The sequence below is a fragment of the Triturus cristatus genome, chromosome 1_2 (genome assembly GCF_964204655.1).
Source record: "Triturus cristatus chromosome 1_2, aTriCri1.1, whole genome shotgun sequence".
Taxonomy (NCBI): domain Eukaryota; kingdom Metazoa; phylum Chordata; class Amphibia; order Caudata; family Salamandridae; genus Triturus; species Triturus cristatus.
The window spans coordinates 1,090,154,514-1,090,172,460 of record NC_140580.1 but is presented as its reverse complement, the minus strand read 5'-3'; the positions used below and the strand labels follow the sequence as shown (position 1 = coordinate 1,090,172,460).

General features: G+C 46.5%; 1 protein-coding gene across 2 annotated transcripts in view; it reads left to right on the top strand.

The window, feature by feature from the left end:
- The window catches only part of PHF19 (PHD finger protein 19), a 237,318-nt gene that overhangs the window by 179,877 nt on the left and 39,494 nt on the right, over nt 1-17,947 (top strand). The window lies entirely within an intron of this gene.

Here is a 17,947-nt window from a genome sequence, read left to right as displayed (position 1 = left end):
TTCGTCGTCGACGAGTATCAAGCATAAGAAAAAGCAGACATCGTCGACGAGTGCTCCGTCGTCGAAGGGTGCTTCCTCGTCGAGAGCTACTTCGTCGTCGACGGTGGCTTCGTCGTCGACGGTGGCTTCGTCGTCGACGGTGGCTTTGTCGTCGAAGGTGGCTTCGTCGGCGGCTTCGTCGGCTTCGTCGTCGACGGTAGCCCAACGGCAAATTTCAGCACCGGCAACGACGGCTACAGCTCCAAATCTGGCTTTAATACCATTGGACACATCAACCTCTCTACTCCAACGTCGACAATCGTCTCTGGAGACCCTCATGCCACTCAAACCACCTGGGCAACCTCCTGAGCTGCTGTTTTCATCTGACAATGATGAATATGAGGATGACAGATTTCGGCCTGCTCGCAGTCCTTCCGAGCTCTTGATTAAATGTCAGGACACTGATGATGATGATGATGAGGAGGATTTGCGACAAGAGGATCTCTCGTCTTATGACACGCATCCGGTTCCGCAACCTTCCATGGCACAATTGCCTTTAAGCCTGATTTCCAATTTGCAGTATATGCTTGATGATTATAATCGCCGTTTTCCACGATCTGGGCATACCACTCCAACACCACAGACACCTCAACAATCTGTGTTTCATACGGAACCAGTAGTCACACCGACGCCAGTGACGCGTGAACAATCTCTTGGGGTTCCTCTTTTCACGCTTGAGGATGTTGTCGAGGACCAGGATGATGACGCTGACAAGGAGGAGGGTGAGCTGGACGATGCTTCCGTCCTTTCTGACTGGGACAACTATTGGATCCAAACACCTTCTCCCGCTGATCCCGCTCCTTTGGATTCTCCCCCAGCTGACATTGGTGGTTTCCATTTGCTCATGGAGAGAGCAGCTACAAGATTTCACCTCCCTATGACGACTAGAGAGGAAGATTGTTTTTTATATGACTTTAAGGACCAACCTCAAAAGCAGGTCCGCTGCATTCCAATAATTGATTTCATATGGCAAGAGGGCCTTAAAATAATGCAAACCCCTAACTCGATTCCAGCCATCCTTCCTAGGATCGACAAGAAATACAAGGCTCCTCCAAATTCTCCTGCCTGTCTGACTTCGCAAACGAAGCCTGATTCTATCATCACTCAGGCAGCCCAACGCCGATCCAGAAATCCTTCATCGCCTGTGTCGGCACCTCCAGATCGCGAAGGTCGGAGACTGGATGGTATAGGGAAAACAATTTCCACTATGGCGGCGGCAACGGTACGCGCCGCCAATTCTTTGGCGATCTTGGGCCGCTACGATCGCCAAATGTGGTCGGACATTTCATCTTTGATCAATCTTATTCCCGAATCATCCAGACCAGAGGCTTTGAAGATTCTCCAAGAGGGAGAAAGAATTTCTTCGGAGATTATAGATTGCGCCATCGATGTGTCCTCTTCTGGCTTCCGTCTTTTGGCGGGCGCTGCAGTCCTCAGGCGTCAGGGCTGGTTACGGGCCACGTCCTTTCGTCAAGAGGTGCAAACGAAGATCCTGGACATGCCTTACGACGGCGAATCCCTTTTCGGCCAACATATAGATGATGCCCTTCAAGCAATCAAAAAAGACACAGACACAGCTCGTGCTCTAGGGTCTTTACATTTCAAAAAACAGCCATTTCGAGGCGCAAGAGGTCGTGGTTCCTCTTCTTCCTTTCGAGGCAATTCCAACCAGTACAGGCAAGGACAAGGCCGCTACTCCTCGCAGAACCAACAATCGTATCGGCAGCAAAATTCCTCCAATTACAGGCAATACAGAGGCAAATCTTCCTACAGAGGAAAGGATTCCTCAAAGAAACAATGACTCTCCTTACCCTCACTCACGGACTCCTCCAAAACTTGGAGGTCGAATCTCCCGCTTCTTCTGCAAATGGTCGCAAATCACCACAGATCGATGGGTTCTCGATCTTGTGCGCAGGGGACACGCTTTGGAATTCATAAAGATTCCTCCAAATACTCCACCAAGAGGTCCCCCTCCTGCACATTTGAAGGAGCTTTTGATTCAGCTAAACATCTTATTGAGAAAGGGCGCGATCGAAGTGGTGCCAAAACTACAGAAGGGCAGGGGGTTCTACTCAAGGTTTTTCCTTATTCAGATGAAGTCGGGAGAATGGCGTCCCATTTTGGATTTGAGAGCCCTAAACAAATTTATCAAGACACAAACTTTTCGTATGTTGTCCCTACAAGAGGTCCTTCCTCTTCTCTCTCACGGAGATTTCATGACAACCCTAGATCTACAAGATGCTTACTTTCATCTTCCCATCTTGCCAAGACACAGAAAGTTCCTCCGATTCAGGGTGGCCGGACGGGATTTTCAATTCAAAGTCCTGCCGTTCGGCCTTCGTTCGGCTCCCCAAGTGTTCACAAAAGTCCTTGCACCGGTGGCAGCTTACCTTCGCCTTCAGGGAGTCCAAATCTTTCCCTACCTAGACGACTGCCTTCTGAAGGCAAAGTCCTTCGAACTAGCGTCAACACAAACCCTGGTGTGCAGCTCCCTGTTCCAATATCTGGGCCTCACGCTGAACTTGGAAAAATCTCAGTTGCACCCAGCTCAAAACAGACTGTTCTTGGGAGCCATTCTGGATACAACTCTAGGGAAAGCTTTTGTGTCGCACGAACGACGACAACGTCTTCGCAATCTAGCGGCCTCTATCCATCTAAAAGAGTTTGTTTCTGTCCGACAGTTGAAGTCATTCCTAGGGATGTTGTCCTCCTGCATTCCTCTAGTCCCTCACTGCCGCCTGAAGATGAAACCAGTCCAAGAAGAACTGGACAAGCAATGGGCTCAGGTCTCCGGCAATTTCAACGACCTAGTCAGAGTCACTCCTCGCCTCAGAAAGGCTCTTCTATGGTGGACTCACGAAGAACATGTCTCCTCGGGGCGTCCTTTTCTGGCGGACTCTCCACAATTCACCCTCACCACCGACGCCTCTCTCGAAGGTTGGGGCGCTCACCTGCAGGGTCTTACTGTGAAAGGCAGGTGGTCTGTTCACCAAAAGACAAGACACATCAACCTGTTAGAATTACTGGCCATCTTTCTGGCTCTGAAAGCTTTCCGAAGCATCATTTATGGAAGCACGGTATTGATCAGAACGGACAACACAACGTGCATGCATTATATCAACAAACAAGGAGGCACGAGGTCCGTTCTGTTGTCCCTTCAGACCCAAAAGATTTGGAATTGGGCGATTCAACACCACATCGCCCTCACTGCAGTCCATGTTCCGGGAGCGTCCAACATACTCGCGGATTCCCTAAGCAGATCCTCCACGACCAATCACGAATGGGAATTACACCAACCCATTCTAGATCGCATATTCCAGCTATGGGGTCCCCCGAATCTGGATCTCTTCGCAACCTACCTGAACCGGAAATGCCAGTTCTACGCAAGTTGGCTTCCCCAACCAAAGTCATGCGGGAATGCCTTTTTGATGAACTGGTCCAAAATTTATGCTTACGCTTTTCCACCAATACCTCTAGTCCCCAAGGTCCTACGGAAAATGAGGAGAGAACCCTGTCGGCTCATCTTAATAGCCCCCCGATGGCCTCGACAAATATGGTTCACGGAGCTGCTGCTTCTGTCTCAGTGCGACCCAATCATGCTTCGTCCTCTTCCGAATCTCTTGACCATGGAACACGGTCAAATTTGCCATCCCGATCCTGCGTCTCTACACTTAGCAGCTTGGAACCTGAGTACTTTGAATTTGTGAATATGGACATCCCTGTGGAATGCAGAGAAGTATTGGCATAGGCTAGAGCTCCCTCTACTGTAAAAACTTACAAACTCAAATGGAAACGCTTTTGTTCCTGGTGCAGTGATGTCAAAATTCATCCTATCCATTCCAAGCCTGAACAACTACTACCTTTCTTTTTGCACCTCGCAAAATCAGGCCTGTCATATGCTACCCTTAAGGTCTTTTTAGCAGCGATCTCACGATTCCGCCAAGATATCTCAAACTCCCTTTACTCGTCAAGAGTAATGAAACAATTCTTCAAGGGACTGTTTCGTATGTTTCCTCCGATACGTCGGCCTCCTCCTCCTTGGCATCTAAACATGGTATTGGCGCAGCTGATGAAATCGCCTTTCGAGCCTATACATAAGGCCAGCCTCAAACATGTCACCTGGAAGACTTCTCTTCTCCTGGCGCTTACATCCTCTCGCCGGGTCAGTGACTTGCAAGCCTTTACCATTAACCCTCCTTTTCTTCAATTTACTAAAGACTCTGTTCTGCTTCGCACCAATCCGGCCTATATCCCGAAGGTGCCATCTGATTTCCACCTCAATCAGCCGGTTGTTTTGAAAACATTTTTTCCTAATCCTCAGACGTTTGCAGAAAAGTCACTTCATTCTTTGGATATCAAGAGATGTCTCAAATTCTATCTTCAGAGAACTGCCGCCATTCGAAAAACTGACCAACTCTTTGTCGCCTACGGGCGCATGCGGCAAGGTCATCCTGTCACCAAACCATCTATAGCACGTTGGATATCCTCTGCTATTGCCTTTTGCCATCAACAAGCAGGAAAACCTCTCGCTGCTGCTGTGAAAGCGCACTCCACAAGGAAGGTTTCTTCTTCCACTGCGCTGTTTGCTGGAGTTCCTCTTCAAGCCATCTGTAAAGCGGCGACATGGTCCAGCAGACACACCTTTACGAGACACTACTGTCTGGATGCTGCAGACAACACGGATACAGCTGTGGGACAGGCAGTCCTTCGTAATCTTTTTAAATAAGGTGAGCCTCTGTTGCTTCCCTCCTCCTGCATACAAGGTACTTTTATTTCTTTATATGTTTATGTATAAGATGTTATAGATATATATATATATATATATATATATATATACATATCTAATATATATAGATAGACATCGATTTTATGCATATAATCTTTGCACTGTCTATACTACTATCTGGCTTCTTCTGTACCTTGTATATTCTGCTACTACTGCTCACTACTCTTATTCAAGCATGTGAATCTATGAAAGACACCCCAATACTGGAGAAGAACAAAAGTTACTTACCTGTAAACTGTGGTTCTCCAGTATTGGTGTATTTCATAGATTCACATGCGACCCACCCACCTCCCCTCAGAGGCTCTTCCTTGTATTTGACTTCATGTCACTCTTGTGCTACGAAAATCTGAGAGCCTGAGTCTCTGGGGAGAGGGTTCTAGAGGGTGCGGACGCCTGATTGGCTGGTTTTGACCTAGAACATAACGACAGTGATATGTTATAAAGGTGACAAGTTGTCTATCCATGAAAACTCTATGGTTTTTTCTTTCCTGTAGGCCTAATAGGCTTATGTTATTACTACATTGCTTTGTTATGTACCGTGGGACTCCCACTTCGACGACGGGGAATATTCAAGCATGTGAATCTATGAAAGACACCAATACTGGAGAACCACAGTTTACAGGTAAGTAACTTTTGTTCTTCTGGGCAAATCACTTAAAAATCTCCCCGTGCCTGAATGTGTAATGTAAATATGGTGCTCGTGTAAAGCGCTCCAATACCTTTGAGTCGAGTTTGCGCTATATAAATATGCAACAAAAAAAAAACTATGCTAGGCACAGATTTTTAGCTTATGTGCTTTTAAACCAAGCCCTTAATTACGTTGGTCACGCCCATTTGAGAGACCCCCCCCCACTTTTTACATCCCACTTAAAGCCCTGGTGTAGGGGCCTGACATATTTTACGCAGCAGTTGCTGATATTTGCCCCACTGCCCTCCTCATCAAGAGTGCTTTTCGCCTCCCAAGGTTTTCTAGGCGCCCTTCCCATCTGCAACTTGGACACGACCAATCACTGCTGGAATCACCCGTTGCCTGCGATGTTATCCGTTCACTGGGAACAATCTTAGCCTGGGGGAACCCGAGCTCTCCGAGAGCAGAAAGGCCGCCAGACACAGTGATTTGTGAGCCATTTAGTTGCGGTTTAGTGAAAGTAATTGTTCTGTAAAGAAATAATAAAAGGGAAAGAGCCCCCGGCAAACCTCTCCTGATCAGGCGCTTATAAATAGCTCATAAATCATGTTATCCGTCGTCCGATAAGCCGCGGCCGAGGAGGCTACGTCATGAGGCATGAAGTCACGCAGCCGCCGCCTTCCCAGAAGCTGAAGCCATCTATCCGTAGGCAGCTAGGGGCTTGTCGGTGAGACTTGTCTCGGGGGTTCCCGCCTCGGGGAGCAGCCCGTTCTGGGCTGTTCTGTGAGGCTTGTCTCGGTGGTTCCGCCTCCGGGAGCAGGCTGTTCTGGGCTTGTTTGCGAGGCTTGTCACGGGGGTTCCCGCCTCGGGGATCCGGCAATTATGGACTGTTCTGTGAGGCTTTTTTTTTTGCAGCGTTATATGGCGCGAACTCGACCCAGCGGTATTGTTGTAGTGCTTTACATGAGCACCAGTTACATTACTAAAGGACACACTCATTTTTGGGTAGGTGCAGTAGATTAAGTGATTTGCCCTGAATAACAGGACGTTGAGCCTACGCCGAGCCACGCCGAGACAACTCAAACCTGGTTCCCCAGCTCCAAGCAAAGGCGGCAGCTCTGGCAGATAGGCCACACCCTCTCCCAAAGGCTTGACTCGGGGTATCCCGCCTTGCGAAGTAGGCAGCTCCGAAGTTTGGGGGTTCCCATCGGGAAGCAGGCAGCCCAAGACTTTTCACCAAGCTCCCCGCCTTGGGAAGCAGGCAGCTCTGGATATACCTCCAGACAGTGCTTAATTTGTGAAAAATGAAGTGCCAGGGCCCCCTCCTGGAAGGCCACTGCAGCCTGCACCACCCATACCCTCCCTGCGCTGCCAATGAGAGTACCAACATAACACCCAGCCATCTCACTCCTATAAGTGTGAAAATTCAAACTATTTCAGGACACACAAAGCTATAATGATGGCGTGAGAGGCTGCTAATATTAATTTCCAATGTATATTGACTAAATAAACAGGGTTGTTGTGCTCATCTCAAAATTAAAATAAGATAGCGCCACCATGTGGTGGACTGTTACTTTAGCCGGTGCTGACAATGAAATGCCAGTGCCTTGTGTGAAACCGTGTGCCACACATTCTGCTTATAAATCGTCTTACTTGGTGAGTCAAGTTGCACTAATGAACATCGATCCCATGAATATCGACCTACAAGAATATCGATGGACAAAATATTGAGAGGCAAGCGCATATAGTAAAGTATAGACTTACTATTCCTAGCGACACATCTACATACCTTGAAGGTTCGTATATGCCAAGGTACTCTAATGTGGATTAAGGTATACAAAATCTATACTTATCACCTGTCGATACTTCTATTTCATTATATTGTCCAGCTATTCTGTGCCATCGATAGTCCAGTTTCAATACTGAGCGTGCACACCCCGAGTCATAACACAAAATCCAAATCCGTGGGAACCACCTTAAAAGAAAGTACATTGATATTGAACTGCTTTTTGTCTCAAACACACATCTATAATTATTGAGTGTACACACTGTTTAAGTTGGCAGCAACATGGTGTCCATTGTTTTGCACTGGTTTGCATCATTAGTGCAGAATTTCCATGCCCCTGGTATCTACTAAGATCGTACTTTGCACTTGGCTTTGCTGCGTGAGGGCTGTGAGTGTTTTGTCCTCTGTGAGGGGTGTGGACTAGCAGAAGCCGCATGCTCTCTAGAATGAACCAGACAGGCCTAGAGGGAAATGGCGACAGGCCAGTGCGTCTTAAACCTTGGCAGGAGGTAGGCTGCACCTGACACTAGCCAGACTCTTTCAGGGAAAAATGGAGTCGCAATTCAGATTTTGTTCTGCCAGTTTGTTGCACTTTCATCGTGTAAGGCAGGGTATATTTGATGTATACCCATAAGCAAATCTAGGTTCAGTTGCAAAAGCGCATCGAGCCCCCTCAAACGTGGCGTGGCTTCTGGTGAGCCACTTAATAAAGGATACACAGTCTCAAAATAAACACTGGATTAAAAACCCTTTTCGAGCCTGTGTGCCTTTAAAATCATATTGTGCCTAATTGTGAAAGAAGGCAGAAAAGATAGGGAATGGAGTATACAATAGGCCCGGATTTGCTCTTATACTTTTTATGAGCACAGTCCCATGTGCTCCCAGTCTTCATTTCTCCCTCATCTGGTGTGAGTCTCACACCTCTGAGCACAGTCTCACTCGATGGTACACGAGCCACCAAGTCAGAAACATTTAGCCATCACAACGATGCGTCGCTGCAATCCATAGTTGAATGCTTTATGATACCGTGTAGTTCACCACAGGTTACTAGTTTGAACACGGCAAATATGTCTGTGCGCGCTGTGCTTCCAAGGTCCGTAAACTGAGTGTGATTAAATTGGGTAATAAAACCCCCTGTTGTTTATGACACTTGGAAGCGGCAGAAGTGTGTATGAAGTACTATATGAGAAAAACAAATCTTTATATTGCACTTTGCAGGTTGTGAAAGTGCCTGGAAGATTCCACTCAAGTTGTGATTATGGTTGACTAACTTCCTAACTTGGAAAAGTAGGGACGGGTGCAGCAACAGCAGGGTTGGACTGGATTCTAGAGCTGGCAAAATGTTAAAATTAGCCCCGCACTGGTACAGGTGACCACAACAGTGGGGCAATGCACGCTTGGTTGAGTCATGGCAGCCCACCCTGCTCCGAAAGCAGCCCCGTAGCCTGTATCCCAACAGGAAAATGCCAGAGTGGCAAAATGGCCAGTCCTATAGTGAAAAACAGGCAGAGATTTTCCAAGCAGTGCACAGTGACAGCAGTGCACACATTACTCACCTAGCGTGCAAGAGTCCCCCAGGTTCATACTACTCTTCAGGTGAGAGAACCGTAGGCCTCAGAGGAGACAGACAGACTTCGAAGGTGTCATTGCGAAGGGGAAGGGGTCCACATCTTAGGCATCTTTGCACCAAGAAGCAAGTATCTTGCAGGTGTGCACTATGAGTTCATCCTGGATGCGCTTTATTTAGCATCCCACTTGACTCCAAAAGTGTTCGCATCTCTCAGAGCCCGCCTCTCTGCACAGTCGATTCTCTGGAGCTGAGGTCATCTGCAAGACAAGGCAGCTTTTGGTGATGAGAACAAGGACTGCATTACTTTTGAACACGCACTGGCAACCTAACAGGTCTACCTTTAATGTGCTACTACATGTGAGCACAGGCATGTTCAAATGCTAATTAGCACATTGAAACCAGACCTATTGGCTTTACCAATGTAGGGGAAACAGTAGCAAACAAGGAATGTTTCCTCTAGAGTATGCGTATAGGAGATAAAGAATTGAATGTGACTAGCAGTGGGGTTAATGAGAACTCTTTTCAGATGTAAAATAGCCCCTCATACTTTCTAATAGAAGGTGCATCTAGAGGGTGAAATCATACTCTCAGCAGCCAATAGCAGGCAAGACGTTTTGAGCATGATTCACAAAAGCATGTAGGAGCACATAGAGCAGGTACTACAAGACTACCACTGTACACTGTACTATGTATAGATTGAAGAATTGGTAAAAGTAGGTCAGTATACAGCTGCGCTGTGTAGCAAGGCCTAAAAATCATCAAATACAGCAAGCCTCTTGTTTTGGCCGCAGCCATTTTAAGTCTCAATTTAGTTCATTTCCGCCAATTTCTCACAGGTCTTCCTGTTTCACCAGTGCACATCAATGTATGAACTTTTATTGTGGCCAGGTCCCATTAGTGCATCTATCCTACATTCTGTTCAGGTGCTGATCCTCTAACAAGTTAATGTAGCAACACGAAAAGTGCCTTATAGCAGGAGGGAGAGGTACAGAGCGAGGAGAGTGTAGGCTAGTCACCTGGGAGGAGTGAAGGGTTCAGAGGGATGAAGCAACAGTTCAGATGAGAGGAGTGGGTGGCATAGGTGGAGGAGGAAGTGATACATCAGAGGAGAGATTAGGATTGTTATTGTTTAAGAGCTTTGTTTAGTGCAACCAGGCCCAAAGAGTGTCCAAGCACTGTACATAGTTTTACAAAAACTGGATGATCAGCATTCACAACACCCTATGAAAGATGGGCATTGTGCTCCAGGCCCACGCTTTCCAGACCTTTCGGTTCTTAAGTAACATTTTAATATAGCTTTCGAACCAGGTGGCTTAGCAAGGGTGTCATGAGTCCTAAAACAAGCTAGGAAGATGGGTTTGTGGTGCAGTGGGCCCCTCAAACCCCTTGAGCCCTGGTGCCACTGCACCAGCTGCACATGTGATGACTACCTCCGTTTTAAACTGTGAGCAGGCCTGTCCTTAATAATGAAACATCTTACGTGGCCTTACCACTAGAAGGCACCAGCTGTCAATAGTGCTTAGAAACAGTACTTTGGGCACCCTACATAATAAGCGCATGAAGGTTTCATTGCTGCTGTGGCCCCAGGCAGTAACTTTTGACAATCCTAGCCTTGCGGTGAAGGCGCTGCTGTAGCCTCTGCTTGTCAGATCCAGAGTCAGAAGAACAGTGTACCTGCGGTCAGACTTGAGGTCAGACTCAGCTGAAGTATTCTTGCAGATGTGTACAACTCGCCTTTGTGGCTGTATTCTGTCAAACAGGATGAAACCTATGGATTTAAAATTCATCCCAGCGGGAGGTGGTGTGCTTGGAGACTATGGCGTCTTTAATTCACTTATGACCGAGTTCAGTGCAAGATGATTCTAAGAAATCCATCTCTGAATTTCCTTTAATAAAGGTGTAAATTCAAGGATAGTTGATGCAGAGTAAGCTATAAAATAGAGCTGATTGTCATCAGTACATTGATGCCAAAGCTCCCTAAAAGGTCTCCTGTCGGTTCCATCTAAATGAGAAAAGTAAGGGGGCCAGACGAGGGTCGTGCGGGATTCCTTAATAAGGGGGGCTATGGAATAATTGTTCTTTACTTGTTGTGAGGGTTAGTCTAGAGAGGAGTTAAGCCCGCTGGGTGTCTACTATCTTACACCCATTTCATGCTGCATAGTTTTGAAAAATAGGTAATGGTTGATAACGAAATTGCAGCAAGTCTAGGGTTACGAGACAGGAGTCCTCTACATTTAGGATGCAAAGGGAAGCATCACAGTAAAAAAAACAGGGCAGACTCCATGCTACAACATGGCAGCCTCCGTGCTATAAAACTCACACTAAATATAGGGTAGCGTAGTTCAAAATGGTAACTGATGGTACACTAGTCCGGGTTGGGCTTAACAATTGTTATGGACGAAAACCCTCACTCACCCGAGGGTGACATGCTTCATCATTGGGTTCCTCCAACACACGGGGACCGCAAGGTACCCCGCGTGGGCTACGACTTTACCCAAAGGGGAAGGAGCGGGAGTGCAAAGCACGTGTTGGTTCTACCAACTCGATATGGTGAGGAGGGACAGAGTGCAAAAAGAAATAATAATAAAGTGTATTTAAAAGACTATCTATCTAGGGGCATCAACTTTATTCTTCCTGCCTAGGTAGTAGTACATTAAAATGCAAGTGAGTGTAGGGTTACAAAAATATATACCCTATCCAAAGATCAACACGCCCAAGTGACGGAATTGTTCAAGGCATTCATCAGGATCATTGTAAGGTCACTCTGCTAGTACGGTGCATAAATCATAATAAAATACTTAGGCCTTATATGTTAACCATCAATCGCAGTATCAATCTATGCGTTGGATCTGAAGGCTCTATAGCATATAGTTATGTGTAAACTCAACCATCTGCCGAGTCTCTCACCACGTCAAATATACTTCATAGCGAGTGGCTCTGCTTCGAAGACTCGGAGGGAGAACAGGGCTCGGTGTTTGCAGCGTCTAAAAGCCTCCGTGCTATAACATGGAGCCTCCATGCTACAACATGGAGCCTCCATGCTACAACATGGCAGCCTCCATGCTACAAAATGGCAGCCTCCATGCTACAACATGGCAGCCTCCGTGTTACAACATGGCAGCCTCCGTGCTATAACGTGGCAGCCTCCGTGCTACAACGTGGCAGCCTCCGTGCTACAACATGGCAGCCTCCGTGCTACAACATGGCAGCCTCCGTGCTACAACATGGCAGCCTCCATGCTACAACATGGAGCCTCTATGCTACAACATGGCAGCCTCCGTGCTATAACGTGGCAGCCTCCGTGCTACAACATGGCAGCCTCCATGCTACAACATGGCAGCCTCCATGCTACAACATGGCAGCCTCCATGCTACAACATGGCAGCCTCCATGCTACAACATGGCAGCCTCTGTGCTACAACATGGCAGCTTCCATACCGCAACCAGGCCTGAAATCTGATTGGTGATCGTCAAGCACAGTGTTATCTGAAATGCAGCTATTAGGCTTGGAGGTGACACAGATCTCAGTGACTTTAGACGGGATTGGCAGAGACGGTATGGGTCGGTAGTTCATTTTAAGTGGCTACTCATTGGTTTCTTTAACCCCTTCAGTGCCCATGACGAGCTGGACTCGTCATGGGCCGCGGTGGCGCTGTGCCCATGACGAGTCCAGCTCGTCATAGACCCCGCCCGCTAATGCAACGGCCGGCACTGGGCGGGGAAAGGGGCGGGCACTGAAGGGGTTAAGAGAGATGTAACATGTTCCAATTTTAGGCAGTTCAGAAAGATCCCGTCTGCTGTTAGAGGAGTTCGCAGTGTTAGTCCTATGGAGCCACTGATGGTTTTGGTGGGAGTGGGAGGCAGTTTGCTGACGATACTCTTGAAAAGTCCAATGGTGACACTGGCTTTAATCATTCCAGGATTAGTTTTTTTTAAAATGTGTGTTAATGAGTATAGAGAGGGTAGCATTAGCAAACAGATTACATTTTAGAGTTTAAACTTTCTTGGTGAAAAAGTTAACACATTCTTGGCATTTTGTAGATGGGTCATCGGACTCGATGTGATATGGTTCTAAATTACTGTCTCAAACAGTTTTCTTGGTCATTTGACACAAGGGTCAAATTAATACATAATAAATGTGGCGTCGCTTTCAAAGGTATCATTGTTTTAAATGTTTTTCTACTGATCTGAACATGATTAGGTTTGGGAGGCAGATGGGATTCGTTGCTAGATATTTTCGAAGACACATTTGTTTTCACTCCTAATTTACTGTTTGTGGCACCATAGGCCTGAATTTTAGGTCTCGCTGAGTCAGCGCGCATGCGCTGCTTGGAGAGACTTTAGTAGGTGAGTTGTCAAAGTGTTGCTGGCTGGCGACAAGCTTGCGTTCACGCGCGATCTGCCAGCCTTCGCCGGGTCTTCGGGGACGCAGTTTCCCAGCAAGTAATAAAAGCGACTTGTTTGTTGTTGCTTTCTTAAACGGTGTCAGCGCGAAATACTACACACATGTATGATTGTACTAGACTGTTAGCGTGCAAGCGTTTATCAGTCATTTTTTTTAAATATTCCGATGCTCCTTCTAGGCACAGGCATGGTTTATAAAGTGACTTTGTTTAGGATTGTCGTCTTACCAGGATATGGCTCTGCATATTTCAGCACATTTGTTGTGCTGGAGTTCTAATTCATAGCAGAGTTCAGAACGCATCATTGTAGAGATTGTACCAAAGCTTTCTTTCCTGCTTTGGTTCCTAAAGAAGCTAGTGAGTTTCTCAGACACATTCACCTTCAAGCATCCACTCCATTTCTCAGTATGTTAAGTAAGCCCCACACTGCTTACATTCCAGTGCATGAGCTGCCCACAGAGTGGCAACGAGACCACGCTGGGGGCGACCTTCTCCACGTCCCACACATTGCTTTGTTTGCCTCAGGGGCAATCATTTAACAAGCGCTATTCCGGTGACTGAAACTTTCTTTACCCTTCACAACTAGATAAACTCTGTAGTCTTGTCAAGATCAAAATGAAGCTATTTATGAATACAAGCCAGGTTTACTTGCGCAAAAGGTGGGTTTGTACCTCCATTAAGATTTTTGTTTAAGCAAATCTACACACAAGGCTGGAGGTAGGTGGCAATTGGTAGTTCTAGAGCTGAAATGCCCCGTCAGTTTGTGCACAGCCAACCGTGTTTAATTCATCACCTCCTCGCCAACCCCTTTCCACCCTGGACGAGGTTAGAAATGTATGCCTCAAAAGCGCAGCCCCTCCGAGGGAAAATGGAACTCTCCTTTTGAAGAAAAGAAAGAAAAACTCTCGCTCACTCTCACTCTCACATGAAATACATTTTATTAAGTTAATTTGCCCCTCCTGAACACAGTTTCATATAATGTAAAAATGGAATTCACAAACCGCCTAGAGACTTGTAACTATCATAGATTTCAGAGCCTACTTCTGTAAACTCGTAATTTCCTCCTAAATCTGAACTCATTCTGGGTCATAGACTTGCAGGTTCAGTTTTGTGTTTTACAAATGGGGACACTATCTTGATTATTTTTTTTTGTAGCTTATAATGGTTTAATGCTGATTTTCCATTATTAATCTTTAGATCGTAGCCTAACATGCACTCTCTGGTAGCGAAGACAAATTGGGGACATGCAAAAAGTTACCTAGGAGTGCATTCCACTCATTGCTTACCATAGGTTTTCTGTTTTGTCAATCACATTTGCTTGCTTTTTATGTGGTGACTTTATTTGGTTTAGCTCGTGCAGATTGTAATTGTCCCTTCCATGGAGCATAGCCTGTTTACCATCTCTCTAATTGGCTCCTTTGATGCCTCTACTAGTGTCCACTTTTCAGGAACTTACTTTTTCCTTGTCGTGAAGCACTCCATGAGAGTGCATGTGTTTTTCAGCTGTTTTCGTAGTGTGCTTCTCTTCCCAACTACAGTGCTCCAAGTTCTTTCATCTCCTGTGTTCTGTGTGCTCCCCACCCATGTGTTTTAATTCCACGTTCCACATCCATGTCTTTTGCTGCTGTGCTGTCCCCCTTCCTTCTCTGAAGCTTCTAGCTGCCCCCTTACCTCTGCTGCTTTTCCCACACACACCCTTCCTTCCTTCCTTGCAGCTGTTGCATAGTGTCTACCCACACTCCCTCTGTTGCTGCTGGTGCTTTTTTGCCTACCGACCTTCCCTCAGCTGCCGCTATTGCATAGTGTCTTCAGACCCTCTCTCTTTCCCTGCACTGCCATTGTTGCTTTTTCCCTGCCTCCCTTTCCTCTGTTGCCGCTGGTGCTTAGTGACTGCCCACCCTCCTCCGGTGGCATGTAGTAGTAGACTTCCACCCTCCCTCAGTTGGTGCTTCATAATCTGTTGCTGCTTAGTACCAGCCCAGCCTTCCTCTTTTGCCGCTTCGTGCCACCTCACCATTCCTCTGTTGTGGTTTAGTGCCTGCCTGCCCACCCTCACTCATTTTTGCTTCTTCAGGCCGATCCTCCTTCCGTTGCTGCTTTGCGCCCACCTTGCCTTTGCTGAACCTCCTGCCCTCCCACCCGCCATTGCTTCTTCATCTGCCCGCCCACCTACTGCTAAGTAGTTTTCCTCCACTTCAGTTTTTTTTTGTGCTTAGGCAAATTGGCTTTACCAATAGGCTTGAAAGGCAAGACCTATTGGCTTTGCAAACGCTAATTTTAAAATATTAAAGTATGCAAAAATTGATGGATAGAATGCTTGAATCAATTTCAGTCACTGGTAATTTCTCAGGGTCACATCCCATTCCATTGTTATTTTGCACATCTTGCCACCTCAGTTTGGACCCAGCTATGTGCAAATTAGTCTTGACCCTGCTCCAGTGGGAACTGTCCAGCCTGAACTGACAAGCCCATACTAGGTCGGAACCTGTCCTGGGTTACTTGTGTTCTATTTCAGGGAGGACCTGGCTTGGCAGTTTGGGCTGGACTGTTCAGATTGGAGCAGTTTTAAGACTGATTTGCATATATCTAGATCCAATTTGTGATGTTAGTGTTATTGTATTGTCTTTGCATTTACATAGCACTTTAGAGTCCCTTGTGGTGTCCAAAGTGTGTTTAAGGTAGACAATAAGTAACTGCTCTAGTTGTCATTCACGATTGAAAGAACATTGATTATGATTTTCAACATAAGATGCATGCATGGTATTGCGTGATGTATGGCATGACAAATTGTAACAAGCATTGGCATAGCCAATAGGTCTCGCTTTTGGGACCTTATAAGTATTTAGTTATGCAGCACAATATCCTTGGTGCAACAACATCAACCGTTGCATGACTAAACACTTATAAGGTCCCAAAGGCGAGACCTATTAGCTATGCCAATGATTGTTTTGTTGGTTTTCTGTTTCTTTTCTTTGGCGGGAGCTGCAGCATGTTTAATGGAACTGTAGTCAGGGACCGTGTCTACTTCAGAAGTGATTGCATGGGTGCTAGAGATCAGCCTGGCAGTCCCTCTTCTGAAGGCCGCTTCCTTTGATAGTGCAGGTTCCCGCTCTCTGGTGAATTTACTTTATCCTTCTCTCCTGTGCGGCTGGCTGTCCACTGCAAAAGAAACAAATGATGGACGGAATGCTGAACAATGCAAGCATTCATCCCCAGTCACAAGGATCTGGGTTTAATCCATTGTTCTTTTGCCCACCATGCCACCCCTGTTTGGACCCAGCCATATGCAAATCTGCCTTGACCCTGCCCCTCATGGGAACAGTCCAGCCCGAACTGCCATGTCAGGTACTCCCTGGACCGGAAACAAGCATCCTGGGACCGGTTTCGGGGCATCACCCTTCATCAGCCAGGCTAGCTTGAATCCAGTGGCGCAGTGAGCACGGGACCCACGTCTGGGCATACCCTTCCCACTTAGGGCAACAAATGCGAAAGAAACAAATGATGGACGGAATGCTGAACAATGCAAGCATTCACTCCCAGTCCACTGGCAAAGAGGGCCGCCTGCTCGAAAGAGAGCAGGGGCGTGGCCTCCTGGAAGGTTGTGTTGATTTGATTTTTCTTTTAACATTTATATAGTGCAGCTGGACCTCAACCTAGTACTAGTTTGCTTCACAATGAAACATCCTAACATGACAGGGTTACAGCGAGACAGGGGAGGCAGTAGAGCATCATCATTTACCATTGCAATGCACATTAGAAAGAGGTGATAGAAATAGCTATTTATTTCGTTGCACAACTTTGGAGTGAATATTGTTTGAAAAGGTTAGCCTTACATTTTTTACGGAAGGCGGTGATTGGAGTCAGAGTTGATATTCAGATGTCGGAGGTAAAACTTTTAGAATTAGCCAATTCAGCATGGACTAGCCTAACCAATTTTTTTTTTTTTTAACTTGCTAAAATGTAAGGGTAAAGGAGATTTAAAGGTTGTCTTATTTGTCAACTTGTTGTGGTTCTTTAACATAAATGAGGTCAGGTGCCGACCTTATGAGGTGAGTCTTTTCTATGGATCAGTGCAGTGTAGCCAGAGACCATTTTGTGTTAGGAAGGAGACGACCTGAGAACCTTTATTACTGATTACGTCACACCAGTAAATATTGGAATCACCCAGAAGGGTGTTTCATGAGAGTGTTAGCTGAGAGCCGATGTAGTATTTACATTTTTCAAAGAAGATTTGTTTGTGTTCAATGAGCGAAAAATGGTATTTCAGCTTAAAGGAATATGAAGGGGGGGGGTGGAGGGTTGATCACCACCACTATGCAGAAGGGGGCATTGTAGTTCTGATTTGCTTGCACTGAATGTGGTGTTTGTTAATAATGATTAGAGCAGATTAATTTCGTGGGAAGGAGGTGGTAGCTAAGTAGGTGGAGTAGTGGTTACTTCAAAAGGGGGAGTGGTCTTGAATGGGATGAATGTGGCTCCTGGAGGGGATTTGTTCAGTGGGAGGAGGGCATGGGGTTATTGGCAGTAGTGATTGGCTTATTGGGAGGGGAGGGGTTCTTTGGCAAATATTTTATTGGGAAGCGTGAGCGGCTCAGAGAGAAAGGAGTGGCCCAACTGCAGGAGGTGGCGGCTGGGTCGGAGGAAGATTTGCCTCTTTCGAAAAAGGGAATAGTTCAGTGGGGGCAGCTTGTGGCCAAGTGGCAGGAGTGAGACGCTTGTTGGGCAGAGAGGTAGCT